Here is a 22662-nt window from a genome sequence, read left to right as displayed (position 1 = left end):
AAGCTGAGGAGGGACTCTTCTTCAGGGAGGGTAGAGATGGGATGAAGAGTCACGGTTTTTAGCTGAAAGAGGGTAGATTTAGATTAGATACTGGGAAGAAATTCTGCCTGTGAGGGTGGTGAGGCCCTGGCACAGGTTGCCCAGAGAAGCTGTGGCTGCCCCCTCCCTGGCAGGGTTCCAGGCCAGGCTGGACGGGGCTTTGGGCAACCTGGGCCGGTGGAAGGTGTCCCTGCCCGTGGCGGGGGGGGAGAGGGTTGGAACCGGGTGATCTTTAGGTCCCTTCCAACCCAAACCGTTCTGTGATGATTCGATGGTTTCACGCGCGGCCGGACAGGCGGCCAGTGCAGCCGCCGCCGCCGCTCGCTCCGCTGCCCCCCAGCCCCTTCCGCGGGGCGGGGCGGGGCGCTGCTGCCGGCCCCTCCCGGCGCGGGGGCGGTGCCGGGCCCCGCCCTGGCTCGGCGGGCGGCGGCGGCGGCACCTGCGGGCCGGGTCGGGCCGCGCGTAGCGGCGCGGAGCGGCCCGGATGTAGCCGGCGCGGGAACATGGCGCTGAGGGCGGCGTGACGGCGGCGGCCGCCGAGGTAGGGGCGGCCGGAGCGGGGAGCGGGGGTGCGGCGGCGGCGGCTGCCGCTGAGGCGGCGGCGCGGGCGGAGGCTCGACCTTGCGGGGCCGCGGGCGAGCGCGGCGCTCACCGGAGCCGCCCCTGTGTCCGTCCTGTCCGTCTGTCCTGTCCGTCGTTCCTGTCCGTCGGTGCCCGCCGAGGCGGGGCGGGAGACAAAGGCACGGCCCGGGCATCCCCGTCCCCACTTATGCGGTGCCGCTGAGGGCGGCTGGCGCGGGGAGAGCCGGGGGCTCCTCTCCAGGGGGGTTTTCCTGAGGTGATTTTGCTTTCAGTACCTTGCCGGGGTTTCCCAGAGCAATGTTTGGGGTTTTTTTTTTCTGTTTTAAAAGGCCTTTGATTTTTGTCAGGTTTTTTTCCACGAGAAGTTGCTCCCAACTTTCTGTGAATATCATGTGCTTTTGGGTTTCACCCAGAAAACAGGTACTCGGAGAGACGTACGGCCGCTCCTGGCAATGCTCAGGCGTGCCCCAGTATAGCTCTGCTCACTCTTCTTTTTGCATCTAGAGGTTTAGAAATGCCTGCAATCGACTCCGTTCTTCTTTCTGTGTTCATTCGCCTCAGATCATTGTAGCTAAAGAAAATGAGCGGCACGGTGACCGCCGAGCTTGAAAAACGCTCGAGCCTCAGACCAGAGGAGAGGTGCTTTTTCTCTTGGTATTGATCAGACCTTGAGAATTTCTTACCAACCCGCCAGCAGCACACAGGCTGCCTTTCTTCCTCTTTGTTACACACCAGCCTTCTGTTAACGTAAAGAAACAATGGAAATGTGTGGGGTTTTTTTTCTTCCCACGTACTCACCGAATGGGCTGTCATTGCTGTTAAGGATAAAATTCCCATCAACTCAAAAGGGGCTGGCGGTGAGACCACCCTGCTGGTAGCCTTTCCCTTCATTTTAGATTTTTTTTCATATGCTTCAGCATTTGCAAAATGAAGGAAGAGAGTTGGTACCTGTGTTGAGAGAGATCTCCGTGCTTCCTGCTGCCCAGATGGTACCTAGGGAATCATTGCTCCTCGTTTATTCCCTTTATTGTACCACAAAACTTTAAATAACGCTGCGTAGGACTGAAGTAAGGAGCCACGCTGCCCTGCCTTGGGCGAAAGCCGGTGTTGATGACTGTGAGCATTGCTGCCGCTCTCGAGAGCGGACCTCTTGTTACATGGAGGATGTATCTGGAGGCATTGGGGGATCGCTCTGGCCGCCTGCTGAGGATGGTGTTTCTGACGCAGAGAGTGGGTTTAGTGTCCCTTGCAGGGTCTCCCTGGCCCTCCCCACCCCCAGGAGTGAGGTTGAGCAGAAGCTGTAGAAGAAGGTTTTCTGTTGTTTGAGGTTCACAAAATGGCCCTTTGCGTTGCTTGTTTCTTCTTACTGTAGGGTTGCTGTCTGTGCTGCACGGCGATTACTAAATGCGTTGATGCCCCCACGGTGGGCAGCTGCTCTCCCCGTTTGCAGGTGGGGATGGAGGTGCCCGGGCAGCGTGGGGCAGGGCACCAGCCTTGCAGCTGCTGCTCCTGCTGCTGTGCCTGGTAAAGCCTTGGGATTACTCACTGCAGTTTGCCTCGTTGGTTGTTTCCGCGGTTTAGTCACGGTTTTTCAGTTGCAGCTCATTTCAGGTTGGTGGAAGGTCGTTGTTCAGTGTGGAATTACATTTTTGTGCTATCAAACATATTAATTGGAGATAAATTGAGTAAAAAAAAGAGTTTGATTTGAGGGAAAGTCTCTGATGTAGAGAGTGATGAAGCAAAACTTTCTTCTCCTTCTTCAAACAGTTTTACAAATGGTTTTGATCCCGGTGAAACTGCACTTCTCTAGCAGAGATTAATTTTCATCAGAAGAATTTAGACCAGTCTGCCGTAGTCCTGCCTCCCCTTTGTGCAGAAGCTCCATGGGCCATAAGTCACTTCTGCAGTTTTTTAACTTATTCTAAGGAAATTAGGGCAAACTAAGTCATGGTGTGTGTGCGTGTCGTTCAGCTGCAGTGACTGTTGAACTGCACTTAACAGAGGGGCTCAGAGTAGTCATTTCTGTACAGAGAAGCAGCAGCACAGAGAGGAGAGACCATGGCAGTCCTGTTGTGGAGAACCCTGTTACAAGTCATCAACAAATCACTTTGGTGACCCCTGGAGAGCCAGACCTAGTAAATCCCATTGCTCATTTGATTCCCTTGTTACTTTGGCACCCCTATGTGCTTCCCGGTGGCTTGCTTTTTTTTTTTTTTTTTTTTTTTTCTGGAAAACTTCATCAATTGCACATACTCACAGTAGGTGAATATTTGGCTTCAGTGAAATCTCAGCATCATGATGGTTAATTCTAAAATGGAAATGTGTAACAGCTATTAGTTGGGAAATATAAAACACCTTGCAAGAAACCTGCTTGCTAGTGTCAATTCCTGCTGTCAGCCAAGAACAAACTTCTCATGGTAGTAGTTAACAATTACAGGTTTTGCCTTATCTCACTGGCAGCAACCCTCACTCCCTCACTCCAGATTTGGTACTGAAACAGGGGAGACAAACTATTCTCTCTGACGTCAGTTGGGGCGTGTAATTTAGATTCAGAGCTGAGTTCAAGGAGAACTCCAGCTCATGTGGCCAAAGCCCAAGAGGTGATGCTGGCACAGATCTGTCAGGGGTGCTGTGCTGTTTTAGGGAAGTATGGAAAAAAGAAGAGGAAAAACGGAGGAAAAGAGCTCCTGCATCTCTGATCACACACACATTTGATACTTAAATCCAGTTATTGCTTTGAAGCTGCTCCAGTTAAGAATCTGAAGTGTCTGGCATCTACTTGTTTGGATACGTAAAATCACTCCAGTTTTACCGGTTTACTTTGCAAAAGCTACAAACAGAAGTCTGCTGTGTGGCATGGGTTGAAACTGCTAACAGGTGTTTGTGGGTACCAACAGCTGAAGAGTTTCTGAAATATGCATAAAGCTCAAACGAAAAAACCTCTTGCTAAAATACGTCCTCAGGGTATCTTGCTCCTGACGTTAGCATCTCATGGTACCATTTGGCTATCCTGGTGGGGTTTCTGGGGCTGTCTGTGCTTTGCTTCTTGCTGAAGTCAGTGGAGTTGGTCTGTTGGGTCTGCTGCAGGGTTTGGCCAGGTTTCCCCAGGTTTTGGTGAAAGCTGAGCGAACCCTCTGCCATTGGGGTGGGATGGTCAGTGACTGCAGCCAGGTAAAACCAGAAACACCATAATGGAAACTTCAGTGGTTGATATCCCTTACACCTGGAGGGCATACACTTTTTACCATCTTCCAGTTATACTTTAATATTTTTTCCATTAATTCTAATCCAGTAAACATTTCTATATGCTTACTACTCTCAATAGCAATTTGAAGCACGAAAGGTGTTTTATACAATTTCCTCAAGGAATGGGTGTCACAACCAATAGGTTCCTATGGCATCTTCCCTCGTAGCTTCTCCGGTGTCTGACATGGGTTTGTCTCTTGCTCGGTAGGAACTTCATAGGATATTTCCCTTCTCTCCAGATATAAAGCTTGGTATTTTTGAGACAACTTTCCCCCACTAAATTAAGCTTCAGCTGGCGATGAGGTGTGTTGGAACATTGCCCGATGCACAGCACCACTGCATCAGCTTTGTTCTACAGGGAAAAGAGCTAAAAACTGGAAAGCTTCAAAAATGTTAACAACTGTGCACAAAACCCTGGTTCATTATGAGGTCATTTAAAAGGCAGCTACCCCCCCTCCACCATTTAGAGCAAGTTTCAGTGCACTCTAATGATATTTAATGTTCGGCTAACTCTACTTAAGCCTTTAATCCATAAGGCCGCAGAGATGTCACCGAGGACTTGCTGTTAGTGCTGGTGTCTCAGCTGGCCTGTCACCAAGCCCAGCAGGGCTCAGCATTGCATTTGAAGGGCTGTTCACACAACCAGGAAAACAAAATATTTTTTTTTATCAAAATGAATGTTTAGCTTTCTTTTTTTTTTACTTGGGAGAAACAACTTGGAGAGCAGGATTGCGGCTGGGGGCTCAGGTCTAAGACCTGCCGTAGAGTTTGTCTCTCGTGTGATTCAGCCAGGCCTGTTGAAAGCAGCCATCTTGCAGCCTTGGCACAACATGTCGGCTTTGAGCCAAGTCTTGTGCCTTAAAGGTTCAAGGATTATCCCTTTCCAAGTAGTGCCTGTGAGTGCAGTGATGTGAGAAGCGCGTGCTCCTGTCATGCTGTGCCAGAGCCAGCCACAACATACGAAGCCAGCTATTTTGTGTCTTTTCCAACTTTTTTTTTTTTTTTTCCTGGGCCGTGTAAGATTGCTACCACTTTTGGAAGGTGCATCTCGTGGAAGTACAAAGGTAATTGCTTTTCAGAGAAGACAGAGTTTGAATATTTTTTAAAACCAAACCAACAAAACAAAAATGTGTGAATCAAGTTTAGCTCTTCTCCTTTTACAGGTTGGGCTGCCGTTTCCTATTTCTGACCTTTCTTATCCCCTAAGCAAAGCTTTTATTAAAACATGAGCTGTATATACCAATTAATATTTATATCTCATGAACCACCAAAATTGACGTCCTAGTAGGGCTGGAGGCTGTAAGGACGTGTAGTAAGATGTGTTTTCACCCTGGGTGGCTTACGGCATAAGGTGCACCCATCCTTTTTGTGCATGTGCCACGTGCCAGGGTGAGGATGGCCAAAGCGTGTAGCAGAGGAGTGGCGTGACTTGCTCAGGGACACACAGTGATGGAGAGCAAAAGTGAAATCCCGGCTCCCATAATTTTCCTTCTGGGCCATCCCGGCTTTCCTCTGTGTGCTGGCTCTGCTGTTAGAGTTTGCTGCTAGGAATGGCTCTGCCCGCAGCAGGACATGCTCCTTCAGTGTCACTGGGCTGGGAGCTTCGATTTTGCCTAACGAAGATGCTCTTCCAAAAATAGGTTAAGCCAAAGAAGTTGGATGACAAAAATAGCAATAGAGATTTTACTTTTTCCGACTGTGTTTTAGATTTATTGTTCCCTGCTGGAGGCAGCTGAAAAAGTAAAAAGAGATACTGCAGCTATAGGCAAGGAAACAGTGGAAGTAGACATACAGTCACCTCTGATGGAGAAAAGCCACATGTGTCAGACATCGCTGTGGAAATACACAATAATGCAAAATAACACTGTAAATAAAAATGTGCAGTATCACTAAACCCTTCCCTTAGCAAAAGATGCATTGTTTCCCTGACAGTTAAGGTACCCCAGAAATGGAAGGATGGAGAGGTCCCTGGTGACAAAGGACAGGATGAAAGAAATGCCAACAAACAAAAACTGGAACAAATAAATGCTGCAAGAGTGATCCTGGTGATAGCCCCTATAAACCTCTTATTGCAACATGTTCTGCTGCGTGTGAGTAATTTACTCTTCCCAAACTGGTGGCAGTAAAATCTGTGCAGTGGCTTTCTCCTCCGCCTTCATACAGGTTGTTTAGGGGGTGGTTATTAAAACGTAAGATTTCTCTCCTGGGATTCTCTGTAGAAATTTTTGTATTGTTAAGTTAAACTCTGTCTTTCCCATTCCCTGAATTAGATGCGTGCACAGAGCTAATTATTTGCACTGCAGCTATTTAAGGGGCTGGACTGGGTGTGGAGCTGGAAGTCAGGAGGCACTGGTGGCTCTAATCCGGGCTGTGCTGCTCGCTGAGCCACCTCCAAGAAGTTACTTAACCTCAGTGTGCCACTGCTTCCCTCTGGGTAACAGGAGGGATTATCATAATTGCTTCTGAAAAGCACTTTCAGGTGTTTAGTTTTATTTTTTTTCCCCTGATGATGCAGAACTATCTGGTCCTGAGCTGAGGAGTCTTGGTCTGTCCCAGGAGGCTTTTGGTATTTTGCAGGATTATGAAAATTTAGGCTTAATGCCTCGTTGGGCTGTTTAGGCCGCATAAATAAATACATTTAAAATATTTTTTATCAGTCTTCTAGGCATTACTCACAGAAGGGCTCTTGGATACAGCTGAAGGACATAGAAATGAGATATTGTTCAAAGGGGCTGTTACTAATCTCTGAAATGTTGGTAAACTATCAGAATGCTTAAATGGTTTATTTTTTCAACCAAATCCTGTGTTTTCCACAGAAAAATAGGTGTACGTCTTGTCACTACCTTGAATTAAAGACCCCAAAGGCAACAGGCTTGCTGCATTTCTCGTAGGCTTTGGAGGGTATTTGGTTTTGTGTTTTTTAGAAAAGGCTGGCTTTCTAGGCTGAAGAAGTAGGAAGGTTTTCATGAGAGCAAGGTGAGCACAAAGTAAATACATTCTGAGCCTCCATCCCAGATTTTAAGCATGCAGGAAAGAGTAGTGCTACATTCATTTGTGTCTCTGTTGCACTCTCTGAACTCTCTTTTCTAAATAGCAAAACCTCTTCCTATTTATGCTTTGTGTCACAGGGGAAAAAAATAATCAAACGGCTGAAAACCCCATGACTGAACTGCAGTTGAGATTTAATACTGAATTTATGTTAATAAAAAAAGTTAGTTGTGGAGCATGGTGCTGTTAGTGGGAAGGCACGATGTGCACCATGGGCTGTGCCGACAGGGTTTGGGGAAGCAACACTGCTGGGGATTTTATACTGGAAATGTAAAGTTTAGTGTGCTACTGGAAAGTGCTCCAGTGCCAAGCTGAGGGCTGTAATCTAAGCCATCGGCTGCTCTAGGAAATCTCTGGGTGCTTCCATGTTTTATGCAGGAGCTTGAAATGGTGCAGCCTAAAGCCGGGGAATATATGGCATCTTCCCAGCACGAGGGTTATAGGCCCCGTAAGAATGTGTTGAGAGAGACCTGGCTGCCAAAATAATTTAGGTTGCTATGATGGTTGCAGGTGGTGATTGCCTTTTAAGTTCTTGCTCTCAGTTCTGACATTTTTAGGACAGTAAATGAAGGATGAGAAGTAGAAAAGCAAACAAGTTAGAAAAATCCCATGTGTCGATGTCTGTAATTGCATTCGTGTGACTCGATGGAAAGAGCTCCGTCCTACTGGAAGTCAGGAAGGGATTGGCAAGGAATAAAAGTAGTTACTGCCAATAGCTCTTGTGCCAGAACTGAGTATTGGTGATAGGGCTGAGCTTAAAGCAGGTGGTGTATTACAAACCCTAAAGACTGCTCCAGGGAAACGTGCAAAACCACGTGCCTTGTATGCCATGGAGGATTTATTCCTAGGAGTGAGACAGAAGAAACCTTCACTTGGACGGAGGTGAGAGTCAAGTCCTGGTCCTGGGAAGCAAGAGAAATGCTTTACTGAGGCAAGGCTTTTATTAGGGACACAGGCATGTCTCTCCTTTTTCATTATATTAGAGATACAATGCCAAAATTACCAAAAATGCAACATCCATCCCACCTCTGTGCTTTCCCTACCCAGTTTCTTTGAGGACCAGCTCTTAGCACTGTCAAGATTCACAGGGAGAGTAAGTAGGGTTTTTTCAAGTACTTAAGAAGTACAAGGCATGATGTAAATAATTCAAACACTGGTGCAGAGTATTGCCAGCTGAAAAGTGACTTAATATCTCTTAACACGGTAACAATAAGTGGATTTTTTTCCTCTTTTGGGGGAGACGCGTATGGAACGTGCCACCTATCAGCAGGGCTGCTTCCTTCCAAGAGAAAGGTTTGCTGTGATGAATTCAAGTTAAAGCCAGGGCTTATTTCTTCTTGGACAATCTAGTCTGAATTTGGATGTCACCAGTGTAACAGACCCCTGGGATTTTATGTAATGTGAAAAACCCAGTACTGTGGCTCTCATTTACTATCAACTTATGCTTGAAGAAAGATTTTGACTTTTTTCCTCAGCGTCTGGTAGGACTTGGTCCACAGTATTTTGCTGCTGCATCTTTTTGTGCAACAATCTGATGCTACTACTTGTGAGAGACCTTTAACTGAGGGCTAAAGGGTTTCTGTGTGTTTTTTGTCCATTACCTTTGCCATTTTTATTCTAAGACAATTTCTCTTCCTGTTTACTTTCCTCTTTTGTATCTCTCTTTTACTGATGTAACAGTACGTAGCTATTTCTCTTCACTTTGCAATTCTGTATAGGAAAGAAAAACAGTCAACAGTCCTGATTTAGCTAGAAATTAAGCTGCAACTATTTTTTTTGTGGACTTAATGGGGAAATTGGTGATAATTGCTAACTAATGCTTTTTAAAAACTTTTTTTTTTATTGGTAAAAGACTGTCAAGCTGTCGATCAAGACAGAGACTGGATAATGCACCATTCCCCTGGTAAGTTCCCTTTATTATAGTAGGCATCTGCTTTGCTCTGTAAATTTGAGCTACTCAAAATTTGCCCTTTAATGTTTGCTTTTCCCATCATTTCTCAGTGTTAGTTAAGTAGTATTAGTATACCTGTACAACATAGTCAAATAGATGTAATAATCTTTGTAGAGAACTACTTTAAGGTGTGATTACCTTTGTAATATCATTGTATTCTTTAACATTTTTCCAATCTCTTCCCCTGGTGCGCCCACCTGCCCTTGTTGAAGCTGGTAACCAGCCTTGGGTCAGGCTCTAAGATGTGCAGAGTCTGGCTTTATGAAAAATGTGTTAAAGCCAGGCAAGTGTGAAACTGAGTTGTAAGAACATTTGTGGTCCTTCTGGACCATTTCTCAAGATTTTTACCTACAACATCGGGCATTTAATTTTCTCTTTATTTCCTTTTAAAGTAAATTTGGAGAGTAAATTGGAGATTTTCTTGCAATCCCCTGATTCTAGAGGCATGGGGCTTTCAGAGAAACGGTTAAAACAGCGATATTTGTAATAAAAGCCGACACTGGGCCAATGTGAACAGCATCTCTCCACGGTACTGGCTGCTGTTTTCATGGTTTTGGATTTAAAGCACCATGAAGCAGAATTTGTCTCAACTCCAAGCATCACTGGCCTACCACAAATATATGAAACTGGTGCAAAGCAAAACAGCCTTCCTTCCCAAACCATTTCCCCACCTTCAACAGTATTTGTAGGTTGAAAACCATTGCCTTCCATGCCACCAAGAAGATCTGTTGTTAGCATGTCTGTAGCAGGATCTGCTGCTCAGGCTGGGCAGAGGATGAAAAACCACCCTGGCAGTGTTCCTGTCCTGCTGGGAGAGGAAATACCAACACTGCGAAAGAACCAACTGCAGATATTGGTTTTGACGTAAACAACACTAAAAATTGCCATGATGTCAGAGCAAAGCATTGCAATCATCATGGCAAATGATGACAAAAATAAGAATATAGAAATAACAATCTCCCTTGGCCCGCAGATAAATCAAAGCTTAGCCCTTGATCTCCCATTGCTCACTAGCCCGGAACATAAATCCGAGGGTTTATCATTAAGCTTAACGGGTCATAAAATCTGGGCTATTTTTGAGGTGGTTGCAGAGATTTGCAGCCCAGGCAGAGAGTGGGCTCTAAGCCGCTGGGTCTTGCATAACTAGGTAAATAGCAAGCTTCAAATAATTCTATAAAGCTATCAAATGTAATAACTAATGCAGTCAGGCAAGTGTTCGAGGAGGGGAGCCTCGCTGATGACAAGCTTGCTGGTAAGGACCATAAGAGGACCCGGTTTAGAAAGACTTTTAAATAACAAGTTTAAGTCCCTTTTGCTTTACTGGAAGTATGTGCGTCCAGTTTGGTTCATGCACAGTGTTTTTATTTTCTGCACAGCAAGACTTTGTTCACTGTGGGCCCAAGAGAACAAGCAGCAAAAACCAGAAACACAGAAGTGACCGACAACTCGCTTACTTTGTCTCTGCAGTTTAAATATTTATGACAGCGCTTCACAGCGTGCTAGTAAATGCATGATAGCATATTATGTAATAGTAATAAAATTTTAGAAGTAGGTGACTTCACTGCTGCCCTTTGCCAGTAAATCTTTGCTGCCATCCATAGTGAGGCCATGTAAAGGCCGTGCCACTTTTTCCCCAGTTATTCTGTGTGAAATGGGCATTAGCTGTTTGTTGGCATTTGTAATCACGTTTTTTTAAAAACTGCTTTTCATCTCTTATTCAGGCAGAACTTTGGTTTGCGTTAGATTCCTGTAAAAGTTGATGTCTCTGAGTTTGTGAGTGAGCAGCAGGGCTTTGGTGTGTGCAGGGGAATGGATGAGGAATGGCTCCCCCGGTGAGGGAACCTGGAAGGAAAGGATTTTGAACTGTGAGTCTTTTGGGTTAATTAACAGCTCAAAGTAGCTTTTTTTTTTTTAAAGAGTTGAAGAGTATTGATCATCATTTGTACTGTACCGCTTCAGAGAAGAGGATTCTCAGGAAATTCAGTTGTGCCTGGACTGAGGATTTCCAAGTTGGACTTAAGTTTGGGAGGGGTGGCATAGCTTCTGTTCTGGGGGAATTTACTCTGAAATGCTGACAAGGAAAACAGAAAGCTAATGTAGAATTGACTTTAGGATGGGTAAGACGGTAGCCCATCAAGGGAGGAGCCTGTCTGGCTGCTGCCAGGGCCCCTGTTGCAGTGATTTGGACAACGTGTAGTGGCAGGACGGGGCAGAGCCCTCCCCTGACCTGCCCAGCCAGAGGTGATCGGTGCTGCCCATAGTTAACACTGACCAAGAGAGGTCTGCAGCTTGGTCAGCAGGGGAACGTGCTGCTTTTCCACTTGTACGATCCCAGATTTCAGTCCAAGGACTAACCAGGTCATTGGTTCCTCAAGCTGCTTTATTGTAAATAGTCAAATTGACATAAATTTGCCTTCTCCACTTAAACAGAGGTGTGTATATTAGTGCCTTAATGAATCAAGGAGAGCTTCTCCCTGCTCCCCTACCTTTTAAAGAGAGACATTGGGAACCTGTGGTTAGTTATATTTCAAAATTGCAGAAAAAAACTTAAAGAAAAAGTTAAAAATGATTTGTACTTGGCATAAGAGCGCTATTATCTGTCATGATGGCTTTCCTAGTAGTACTCTATGTGCTCTGGAAGGCACTTTGGGGACCTGTGCCAATAAAACCCAGCCTTGGAAGCACATCATGTGAATGGATGAGGAAACAAGCCGCTAGCACGAACGATGAGCCAACGTGTAGCAGGCTCTAAGGGTGGGTAGGGTGCAGATCCAAGTGCAGGGGTTGAGGTCTGTGCAGGACTCAGGTAAATTCTTTGCACAGTCTCAGAGAGATTAAATGTATGGCAGGTACCAAATCATTCATCTGATGTACACGCACGTTTACAAAAAAAATTTGCTCGATGATCAAGTCTGTTATCTTAGTTTTTACCAAAGACATTGTGAGGATGCCAAGTAGGAAAGTAAGACCTGCCAAAATCAAGAAGTAACAGTAGAAGTTGCTGACTTATAATTTTGAGCCTTTGCATATACAGGCAGCTCTAATCATGTGTGCTATTGTGTACACGAGATTGAGCATGGTGCAGCAGTTGTTCCTTCCTTTATTATTTCTCTGTACCCACTGGTGGAAACTTCCAGTGCCTTGGCTGAGCTGAGGAGTCCCCAGACCCACAGAGCAGCATTGGCTTTTATAGGATGAGACCCACCAGCCAGGTGAGCTCCTAGGTCCATCAGCCCCCACAGTTCAGTCTTGCCCTGATTTCACTTTTTGGAGGCTGTGCTGGAAGATCTGATGATGTTTTAGTTCATTTGGTGCAGTCAAGCAGCAGTTGCAGTGGATCTTGTTGCTTTGTTTGGGGACACCTGTTGCATTACCTTGCTTTATTGTCCCCAGTGCCTCTGCCCACTAAAGCTTCGGACTTGCTGCAATAATTCTGCAAACGCTTTTCTTGAATTTCAGTCCTCAGGAGGCCACTGGACTCCTGCCTTTTGTAGGAGTGTGGGACTGAAAACTTTCTCATATGTTTGAGAAAGGTGGCAGGATGGATGTACCTTGGTTTTGAGTTTGATCTGGGGGATGAGTGTTGTTGCAAGATGTGTCTGGATCTCAGCTCACTTCTATCATGTATCTGGCAGTTTGAAAATTCCACGAACTTTGCTCTCTCCCTCTTGCATTTCTCTTTTCTAAGAAAGCATTGACTGTTTCTGAATTTTGCTGCTTTATATAGGCTCCTTGTCCTCCCCCTCTCACCACTTTCTGCCTCTTCTCCTCCGCCCCAGTTACTAAAATCTTCTCTCCCCGATGCGTCATCTTCATCAGCAGCACTCTTATCATCCACGGGCTGAAAGCAGAGCTTGAGGAAGAAGAAATGACCCCGAATCCCCCTTAAGTTTTCAAGTGGCTGGAAGTTGTTTGCTGATCAAAGGCATCGTGCGGGAGTCTCTTCTGCTCTTTGCTCCCCGCATCCTTTATCAGGCAGCGCTTTCTCCCCACTCCCGGCTGGCAGGGCTTGCCCTGCGGGCTCTGCAGGGGCTCCATGCTGAAACGAGAGCAGCGTTGCATTTCCAGATAAAAGGCACCGCCAAGCACCCCGGTGTATAAATACCAACTGCAAAATTCCTGCAGTCCAGGTGGTAGGTGCCTTCAGGAATATAGGAGGCACTTTGGTAGGGAGCAAAGAAATAGGAGAGCAAGGAATTTTCGAAAGATAGGTAAAACAGAGAGAGGAAGAATGCACGATTCAGTCGGCTGGTGAGAAACAGTGATACTGGTTGCTGCAGTAATCAAGTCATGATTTTCAGGAATATTATGAATAGCTCTTACATGCAGAAAGTTTGCAGGTGGAGGATCGACTGATCCCATCTCTCTCACTGGAGATTTTCAAGCCGTGATCGGACAAAGCCCCAAGCAACCTGCCCTTGTCCTGCTGCGAACGGGGGGCACGGAGCCCCTCCAGCTGGGGTGAGTCTGTGACTTTGGTTGGTGTTTGGAGAGAGGATATAAACAAACACAAATTCTTGGGTCGGTGCCACATAGAAGTATTAGGAGTGACTTGGCAAATTTGTTTTAACGTAATCTTGGCTTAATCACTGGTGCTGACTGTACTGAAAGCTTCCAGGTCCGGCGAGGGCGTTGATTTAGATAAACATATTCGTTTTCCTGCTTTTCATTTCCTGTGGATGTACATACTCATGTAGTTTAACAGTGCGTAGGAAGGAAGAAACAAAAGAAAGGGGACAAATTAAGTGACTGCTGCCAGATTAATTATTCCATTGCATTTCAACTCATATTTTTAAACCTACAACTTTGAATGGGAATGTTCAAAATTATCTTTTGCAATGACCATCTTTCCATCTAATTTAAAGTCATTCAACTTTACAAGAAGCAATTATGCTTCACACTAACAAATGAAAAGACGTGGCAACATCAGAAAAACTGATTATTCAAGCAATCTTTCTTACATAAAATAGCTAACTAATCTCCCAGCTTCAGTCCTTGAGTGCTATTGCAAATACCCTCCTGAAAGATAACTTCATTCTTGGTACGCTGACAGCATGCTTCTCATCAGTGATTGCTCTCTGTGTTGTCATACTGATGATTTGGGGGTTAAGAAATTATTTTCTCTTTTGTCTCTGTAGCTATTCTTGCACTTGCTACTGGTTTTTTTCCTCTTCTGTGACCAGTTAAAGTGAGGTGCAGGGAATGGGGTTTGTGTCCTGCTTAGAAAAAATGAGAACTCCAGACTTGCTGCTCTTCTGCTGCTCTAACCATCATCCTTGAGGTGATCAAGTCTGAGGTTCTGGAGGAATCTAAAGGTCGATGGGTTTTGTTGCCAGAGAGAGGTATCCATTTGCAGGTATTTTGCTTTATTGGCATGAGGGTGTTTGATGTATCCTGGTCCAAAAACTGAGAAAGGAGCGGGGAGGGAATCTACCAAAATATGGGGACTTCCTAAAAAAAACCCAACCCAAACCCAACACCAAACCAATTCTCAGAGTTTAAATTTTTCTTTCAAATTTTGCAAGTCATTAACTAGTGCAGTGTTGTACTTGAAATCTTGTTATGAGCAAAAGGAAACACATCTTATTTGCAAAGCCAAGAATGTTTTGTTAGTGTAATTGAAATCTTAACCCTCTAATGAAATAGTTATTATGAGTCCAACTCCACTTATTACACAAAAAGAAAAGAAGAAATCCTCCTACAGAAATCATCTCAGTAGTAAGTTAAATATTGCTATACACGTAGTTCCTAACATCTGTGCCCTTCTCTGCTCACCCTTTCACTGCCCTCTGGGAAGAAGTGGGGCATTTTGGTTTTCTTTTTTCTTCTTTCTTGGCTCCTCTGCAGGTGTGCCTGGCATTCTGTACTGTATATCAAAGCCTGCCCCAAAATTGAGATGCAGCAGAAGCAGAGGTTTGATTCAAATTCAACCAGAATAGACCAATTTCTCAGGTGGAAATTTCTGTCTTGTAAGGACTTTTATCCCCCTGTAGTCTTACCAAGCCTTTTTGTAAATTCAGAATGCCTCTCCTCCAATAAAGCATTTCTGTTTCTAGTCCTGACTGCTCTTAATATTAGGAGGAAAAAAAAAAGGCAGTGAGTCATTAGTGTCCCGCACTGCTGCCAGGAGGCGCATGATGCTGATGGTGGCATTTATACTTCCTTGCTGGGAGAAGCAAGAGGTGGAGGTTGGTGGTTTCTTCCACTGGGCATTAGGATCCACTTGGGATAATAAATATATTTAAGTTTTTTAGCATGCTATTACATGCTTGATCTTAGAGTCTGCATCCCCATGTTGTATCCACGTTTACTTTATGTAGAGCATCATAAACACATTGGGTACTTGCTCCTTATTCTCTTTGCTACGCCAAAAACTGATTTTGCCAAGGTCTGCATTTCTTTGGCTGTTAGTGAGATATATATGGGGTTATGCTGTCTTGCCTATGGGGCACCATCCTATACCCCTTCTCCTGTCTTCCCACACCTGCACCCCTCTGTGCAGTACCCAGTGCCCCTGTGTGGGAGTCCCCTGCTATGTCATACCGTGCACTGCCCGATTGCACCGGGATCATCCATAGTTCATTCTCCTCTGAATACCTGCCTGTTGCTGCTCTCTGTACAAGCATTACAGATAAGCCACCTGATCAATAGAAAAATTGCTGGTACAGCTAAACAAGCTGCAGCAGAGCCCCAGGCAGACGCAGCCAGAGCCTGACCCTCGGCAGAGTCAGTGCCTTAATGTGTACTGTCTCATCAGGTTATTTGCTGGTTTTGTTCCCCCTCTCTGTCTCATAACATTTCTTGACTTTATATTTTCATCTCAATTATTGCTGAACATAAGGTTGATGTTTATAGGAAACTATTCATAAGGCTTTCAAGATTTCTTTCCTGATCTTAATTGAGAGACTCGTGCTGTGCCTGCAAAGTGAAGGTTGCTGTCCCTGCCCTGTGAGTTGGTTTGTGTTTCCCTGTGTTGAATTTAAATTGACATTTTAAAAGTGGTTTTGACTGAGAAGCAGTCACTTCTGATGTCAGAAAGTTCAGTCTTTACAGCCACAGGCCATCAAGATGATTGCCTAGTCAACATGGAAGTAATTGGAATTCTACCTTCTTACCGTCTATGAAGGAAGAGACAAGAGGATCTCATTGAATCGCAGGCACTGCTCAGGTGGCTGCGCTGACACGTCTCTGCCGTGCTGCCTGGAGTTGGACATGGCATTACAACTCACAGGAGTTAACGCTGACACCATTAGCTCGCTTACATCTGTAGCTTTGGGCTTGCCTTGACTTCCAGCCCTGTCCCTGCTCTGTCACTTCTGTATAATCTCCACCATGTTGTTCATCTGTTCCCTAAAGAATTGTGCGGTACCTGTGTATCCATAGCTTAATGTAGTAATAAGGTGCTTTTCAGCATTCCTGATCATCATTTGGGTTTTGGATGCCTCACCGTTTGTCTAAAAATATATATCTATTCAACCTTTGTCTGCTTTATTATTTTTATATATCCTGCTTCAGTGGGATTTGCTAAGGACTGTTTGTCTCCTTTTACAAATGTTAGCAATTTCTGACCTTTTTTTGAAATTGGAGAATTTCATGGGATTCACTCCTAGAGGAAGCATTACCCTGAGAAGTGCTTTCCAGTTTTCCCTTGTTCTTGCTCTTAACACTTCCCTGTAATCTTCTGAATTTTGCAAGCCCGAAGTTTGGCCACGGTTTGCTTAGGGGATGCTGTCCTTCCTCAGGACCTGCTTCAGGAGTCTGCTCGAGTCCCCCTTGTGCAAACCTCTTCCAAAACCATTCATCCATGGTTTTAGTGTTTCATCTGATTTTACTGTGATATTTCAGCCAGAAACGCAAAACCCAGCCCAAATCACACATCAGCCCTAAATTCTGCCTGCAGACTAGTCTCCCTCCTTATACTGCTGGTACCTGGGTGGACTGCAGCTACCACATCGCTCCATAGTGTTTCCCAAATGCGGTGTATCCTGCAGGATGCAGAAGATCATCCCAGATTAAGGTTGTGGTTTTCTGAAGCTCATCTGTTCAGGATATGTTCAAGCAAATGGAGTATTCCTAATTCTAGAGAAAATTAAGGGGGAGGAGGGAGTGGCTTCACATTTTGAATGTGAACATTTAAAACAGATGCAGCCTGCTGGGAAGCATCACATTAAATTGCATGACTTTTTTAAAAGAAAAGAACATCCATTTTATTCAAGTCCACAATATGAAAGATTAGGAGTTAAGAGACGTTTTTCGCCCACTTCGAAAGTAAATGTATTTTAAATTTAATTCTTTGGTGCAGCTGCTGCTTCCTCTCTCTGGAAAGCCTCTCTCATGCTTTGAGCGATGTAAGAATGTGGGCTGTGTGCTAATCCAGTTTAGGATGCCAAACTTCCTTTCCACTCAGGGGAGGTTTTCCCACCACCATCTTGTAGATGAATGTAGGACTGTCTCTTTAGTTCAACATGCTACTGGTTTGGGGAGATCTGTTGGAGATTCACCATCTTAGAATTACTTGTGCAGGGAAAAGTATGAATGTGAAGATTTCATGTTATTTTAGAATAGATACATCAATATGACATGGCATGGAATCAGCTGGAGGTTTTTTATGCTCTTTCAGTATAAATATTTAGCAGCCTACATTTAAAAAAATAAGCCAAAACAAATTAGGACCTGTGAAAGAGGCTCATGGCACTGATGGTGCTGCTGGAGCACCCTGGGGCTATGTTGATAGGAGCTGTGGCAGGATGCTCCTGTTAGCTGCTGGTCAGGGATGGGTATTTGTTGTAGTTACTTCTCCAGCAACCACTTATTTGGAACTGGAAAATCATCCTGCAGAATGGGTTAATCTGAAGATGCTGGTCAATGAGGTATGCCAGAATTCTGGGAGTTTAATATTACCTGAGCTTTCTTACCACCCATTGATCACAGGAGGAATTGCCGAGGGCAACTCAACAGCGATTATCAGCATTGGGAGGGCTTGGCTGAAGTAGCCACAGGATTTTGCTGTCTTCTCACCCCTGTTGTCCTGATCCGATCTGCCCTGGGGATTCCCCTCTCCTAATTCTTACTGCTTTGCTTTGAGAAAAGTGCCTTTTTGAGCAAAGCCCTGGGTAGAGCCGCCTCCTTTCCTATTCCTCTTCCCTTCCTTCATGAGAGTGTATTTTGTAGATTGAGCTTGCTGATCTTGAGCTCATTAATGCTGTCGTACCATTCTGAATACATCAGCCGTGCCCCTAATATGCAATCTGAAGCCATTATTCTCTATTCTCTAGAAGTGATCTTCCTTCTTTTTAAAAAAATTATTATTTTTATACAGCCAGCACTGCAGTCTGAGCACTTTTCCAATAGTGACTCACATTTAGTGATTTATTAAGGTTTATCCAAGTCACAGATTCCCAGTGGATGTTCTGAGCTTGTTTCTTATTTAAAAACATCATCTAAATTCAAATCAGGAATTAACACAGTTCTGCAAATGACATTCACCCCTCTGCAGAAGGACTAGCATTAATCCTATGCACTGCAGCAATGGCATTTCAAGCCTTGTTTGAGGGCTTTATTGGGGCTTACATGAGCCTTAGGCAAAGCACAGACCTCTGCAATAGTTAGGTAGGACTAACACGGCCTGCTTCAGGCATCAAGCTTTGACGTGTGTCAGAGGGTCTGTATTAGGATGCGGGTTCCCTTTGTAGCCAGGAGAGGAGACGAGATACTCCACAAAAACTTCCTGTATCACTTGCTACTGGAGTTAGTAGCTGCAGACAAAATCTTCACATAATTCTGTTCCTAAACTATTGCCCCACTACTGGAATCCCTGCCTCTGCTGGGAGAGGGACCAGGTGCCTGTTCCACAGCTCTGAGGGAACCGACGTGCCGCTGGCAGAAACAGCAGGTTCTTTGGGCTGAGGCTTTCAGCTTGTGTTGAAATTCAGTTCAGGTCAATCTGGTTCCTGTAGGGCTTTCTGGAAATCCCCACCTTAATACATTAAATGTTTTTTGCCTCCTTACTGTTTGTCAGCAGCAGCATGTGTTGTTTGTGTTGTTAGAGTTCCCACAAAACCCGTTGCACTGAGCACAGTGAGCAAGTTGGAGAGCATCCATCCATCCCATGCCTCTGTAGGGTAGAGCGTGCCCTTGGCATAGAAATTGCAAAGTGGAGCTCAGAATAGAAGAGGAAGCTGATGTACTTGCTTCTCCAACATCCTGCTGCTCAGAAAAAATATAAACCCAAAGCAGATGTGTCATTAAATCATTTTGAATCATTGCAAACATTGCAGGAGTTCGGTATAGCTTTAAGCCACCTCCACAAAGTGCTCTGTATCTCTGTCATAAAATTTGGATAAACTATGCTGGGTAAACTGTTTTACTGTTACGTGATAGCCACCTACCTTTTAAAGTTGAGATTTACTGGGGAAGGATAGAAATACATCTCAGCGCATTGTGAGAGCTCACCAGAAGACTGATGTGATTTCTTGGTCCTCATAAAGCTGCTGCTTTGGGAAAATTTCTCCCTTTAATTCAGAGACCAGGCAAAGGAAGCTGTCTAGTATCTGAGATTAAAGTATGTGATTATTTAATCACTGGTTAGTTAGTGATAATGAGCAAGTATTTTGCAAAATGAGCTCTTAAAATGAATCTCTAAACACAGATCCTGGTGCTGTACTGCAGAAATTGAGTGCAAAGTGTTGCAAGAAAGGCTCCCCGATCAGTGTTCGGTCTGGGCTAAGCGTTGATGCAAACCTGCTGGCCAAATTATTAAGCAACATGTGTACCAAGGTCAGGGGGAGGATGTAGCTCGAAGGGTTTCTTAGCTTGTAACTGTTATTTCTCATGCTTCAGAGAGCTTTTCCATCATGGATACGTTCCCCTTTAATTGTTGGACTTCTGAGAACAACTTGACAGAAGAGCAGCCAAACAATCTTGTTTTCCTTTGTTAGCTATTTTTATTTTACCTGGATCGTTACTTCTCAAAGAGCACTTCTATCGCTTGAAATAAACATGTTTAAACATTAATAAGTAGCATAAGAGATGCTCTTTTTGATGCTGTGTGGGAAAACATCGGTTAATTCTTGGAGGAGAAAAAAGGTAGCACAGATGTTTTTTTACCTTGTGCCTTTTAATGTCCTTCAATAATTACTTTGCAAGTGGGAAAGCAAAGAAGGGGAAGCAATCAACTGCCCATAAGGTTGCCTCGACAAAAGCCCAACTGAGCCGACAAAGCGCAAGCTGGTTCCCAACTGCAGGAGGGAGAGGTTTGTGAGGGTGCATATGGGTCTGCCTTGTGTTTGCCCAAAAGTATGTTGAAGCCTGCCAGGAGCCTGGCAGCACCAGAAGCGATGACCCAGACCTCTCTGGTGGGGGTTAGAGCTACGTTAAGACAATTAGGAGCATTGTATGTTTTTATTATCTTATTATAACCTCAACTATGTTGAAAGCCTCAAATAAAATCAGAACACAGTGATGCTACCCATATTTCCAAATTACTTAGAAATTGACTTTTGAATGGAACATTTATTCCATTTTTATACGGCTGAGCGTGTTACAGTGCTGCTCCCTATCCACACAAGATGCTGGGTTCGTCACTTCACTGACTGTAGATTCAGAAAGTCAACCCAGAAGTGACTGTTGAATCATTTTTGTCCTCGCTCCAGCATTTTGTGAGCTGCTCTGTTTCCACCTGCTCATCTCAGCACAGGGCATGCTGTGTCTGACTACACTTTCTTGTGCAGGAAGATGTCCAGGCTTCATGTGGCATCTCCAAGACGTTAAACAGTTGCTGCTCTGTTTGATAGCCTGTTCGAGAGTTTAATGATTCCTAGTATAAAAATACTTCCCTTGTTGGCTTTTCCTTGCCTTCAGCTTCCAGCCAGTGATTCCTTTTATTCCTTACTGCAGAGATAACAAAGCCCTTTTTTTTTTTTTTACTGTGTTTTCCTTTGTGAAGGGGGTTTTACGCTATAATCAAGTTACCTCTCAGTCGTCTTTAGACAAGCTGAACAGATTGAGCTCCGTGTTTCTCATTATAAGACATTTAACTCCCATCTAGTAATTTTTATGGCTGTCTCCTGTGTCCTTTCCATTTTTTTGACATCTTTTTGCCAAGGTTGACCCCAAAGCTGTGCCAGGATCTGTCTCATCAACTGCGACGTATGGGGGTTGAAATTGCCTCTCGACTTGCACGTGGTGTATTTCCATTTTACATGGACATGGCTTAAGCGGAGTATGCTCTGTAATGTGGGGAGGTTGTGCTCTTGCCGCCTGAATATTTTTAGAGGCATTTTGTTACCAGCTGCTACGGCCAGTTCTGTAGGTACCTCCACGGTCCTTGTGGTGCCCAGTAGTTTTCTCTCTTCGTTGCTTTTTCAGCAATTAAAAGAAGAAAGAAAGTTTGATGGTGCAGAACTGTTTCTGGAGAAAGATGAGTTACTAACTTAATAAACGCAGGTATTCCCAATGCTTTCTTATTTGCTTGTTTTCTGGTTTGGCAGCTAAGCTAAAGTTCAATTAAATGTCTCTAACCTTGCTGGAGGGAAAGCTGGGGAAGCATTTGTTATTTTAAATCTCTTTACTTTTCAATTGTCAGATTCAATTAAGGGAGAGTTTATACTTTCATTGGGAAAGGGCAGCAGCTCTAGAAAACCCAACGACCTGAGCTGTTCAGGATCTCATGAGGGTTTTCATGCTTTTCAGTGCAGAATCATCTTCAGAGGTTTTGGCAGTAACTGCAAATAGGTATTTGCTTATCTTGACGGGGAGTTACATGTGCATGTGTTCATGCTTTGCAGCCAAGCTGTAACCCCAGAAGACAGAGCTCAGCAGCGTCCATTTGAGCAGTGCTGGAAACTTTTTTCTTACCAGTTTGCAGACTTCAGTTTGCACAGACTGCGCCTTGCCCCAAAGCCATTTAAAGCGACATGAATGTTTCCAGGGAACCCAAACACATATGTGGAGTTTGGGGTTTTTTTCTTGTTTATTTGTTTAATTTCATTACATTCCAGAAACAACACATCTCTCCTTTCAAAATTTCATTTGTGGTTATTTTGCTGTCTGTGGGAGGTGAAAGAAGGGTCTTGTTGTGCATTCATATTATATCAGAGGACATAATGCGTAAAGATTGTGGGGTGCTTTAGTCCCATGGGTCCCGTGGAAGTACAAGAAAGACATTGTCATGGGCTTTGTCGGTCATTGCTGCAAAACCAAGTAACAAGTGTTGCTAAAATTCATTGGAAGCCACTTCCAGACCAGGGACTCGGGCATTTGTGTTGACCTGCTGTATGTCCTGTGCCTGGCTTTGCAGAAGGAGGCTTCTTGCATAAAATACTGTTCTCAGGCTGTCAGGATTTTCTGCTATGTAGCCTGGTTAGGTTTCTTTCCAGTCCTTTGCAGTAAATTTTGAGCTTTTTCGATAGTCTCGGAGCAGATGCTCTTTCTTCTCTTGCTGTCTCGTCCCCTCTCTCCCTCCAGCTAATGGTAAGAAGTATTTTAAGTACCATTTCACATAAATCTGGGAGGCTGAGTGACTTAGAAGCCAGCTGGGAGGATGAATGTGTCATCACTGGAGTAAAACATAGATCTGGGGAGTTTTCATGGTGGTTTTTTTTTTTTTTTTTTCAATGTTGCTGTTTCTGGTGGGCCAGCAGATGGAACTGCCCACGAGGCCGTATTTATCCCTGCAAAACCAGCTGCTGCAAAATGCTGGGACGAGGGTTGCGTGGACTCCTGTGCTTTGGAGAAGCTTGTTGTTATAATAATAATGCCCCTCTGTTTGGCTTAGCGGTGTTCTCCAAACTGTTCTT

General features: G+C 44.6%; 1 protein-coding gene across 2 annotated transcripts in view; it reads left to right on the top strand.

The window, feature by feature from the left end:
- The first annotated feature begins 494 nt into the window (after window positions 1–494).
- Window positions 495–22662, top strand: part of PAK5 (p21 (RAC1) activated kinase 5) — a 94580-nt gene continuing 72412 nt past the window's right edge. The window contains exon 1 of one of the 2 annotated variants that reach the window (XM_074914579.1): window positions 495–580. The gene's annotated coding sequence lies outside the window, so the exon portion shown is untranslated. The remainder of the gene's footprint in view (window positions 581–22662) is intronic. The other variant, XM_074914661.1, reaches the window with a different exon arrangement.

The sequence above is a fragment of the Athene noctua genome, chromosome 1 (assembly GCF_965140245.1).
Source record: "Athene noctua chromosome 1, bAthNoc1.hap1.1, whole genome shotgun sequence".
In the NCBI taxonomy this organism is placed as follows: Eukaryota; Metazoa; Chordata; class Aves; order Strigiformes; family Strigidae; genus Athene; species Athene noctua.
The sequence above is the reverse complement of the archived record's forward strand: the minus strand, read 5'-3'. Positions and strand labels throughout refer to the sequence as shown.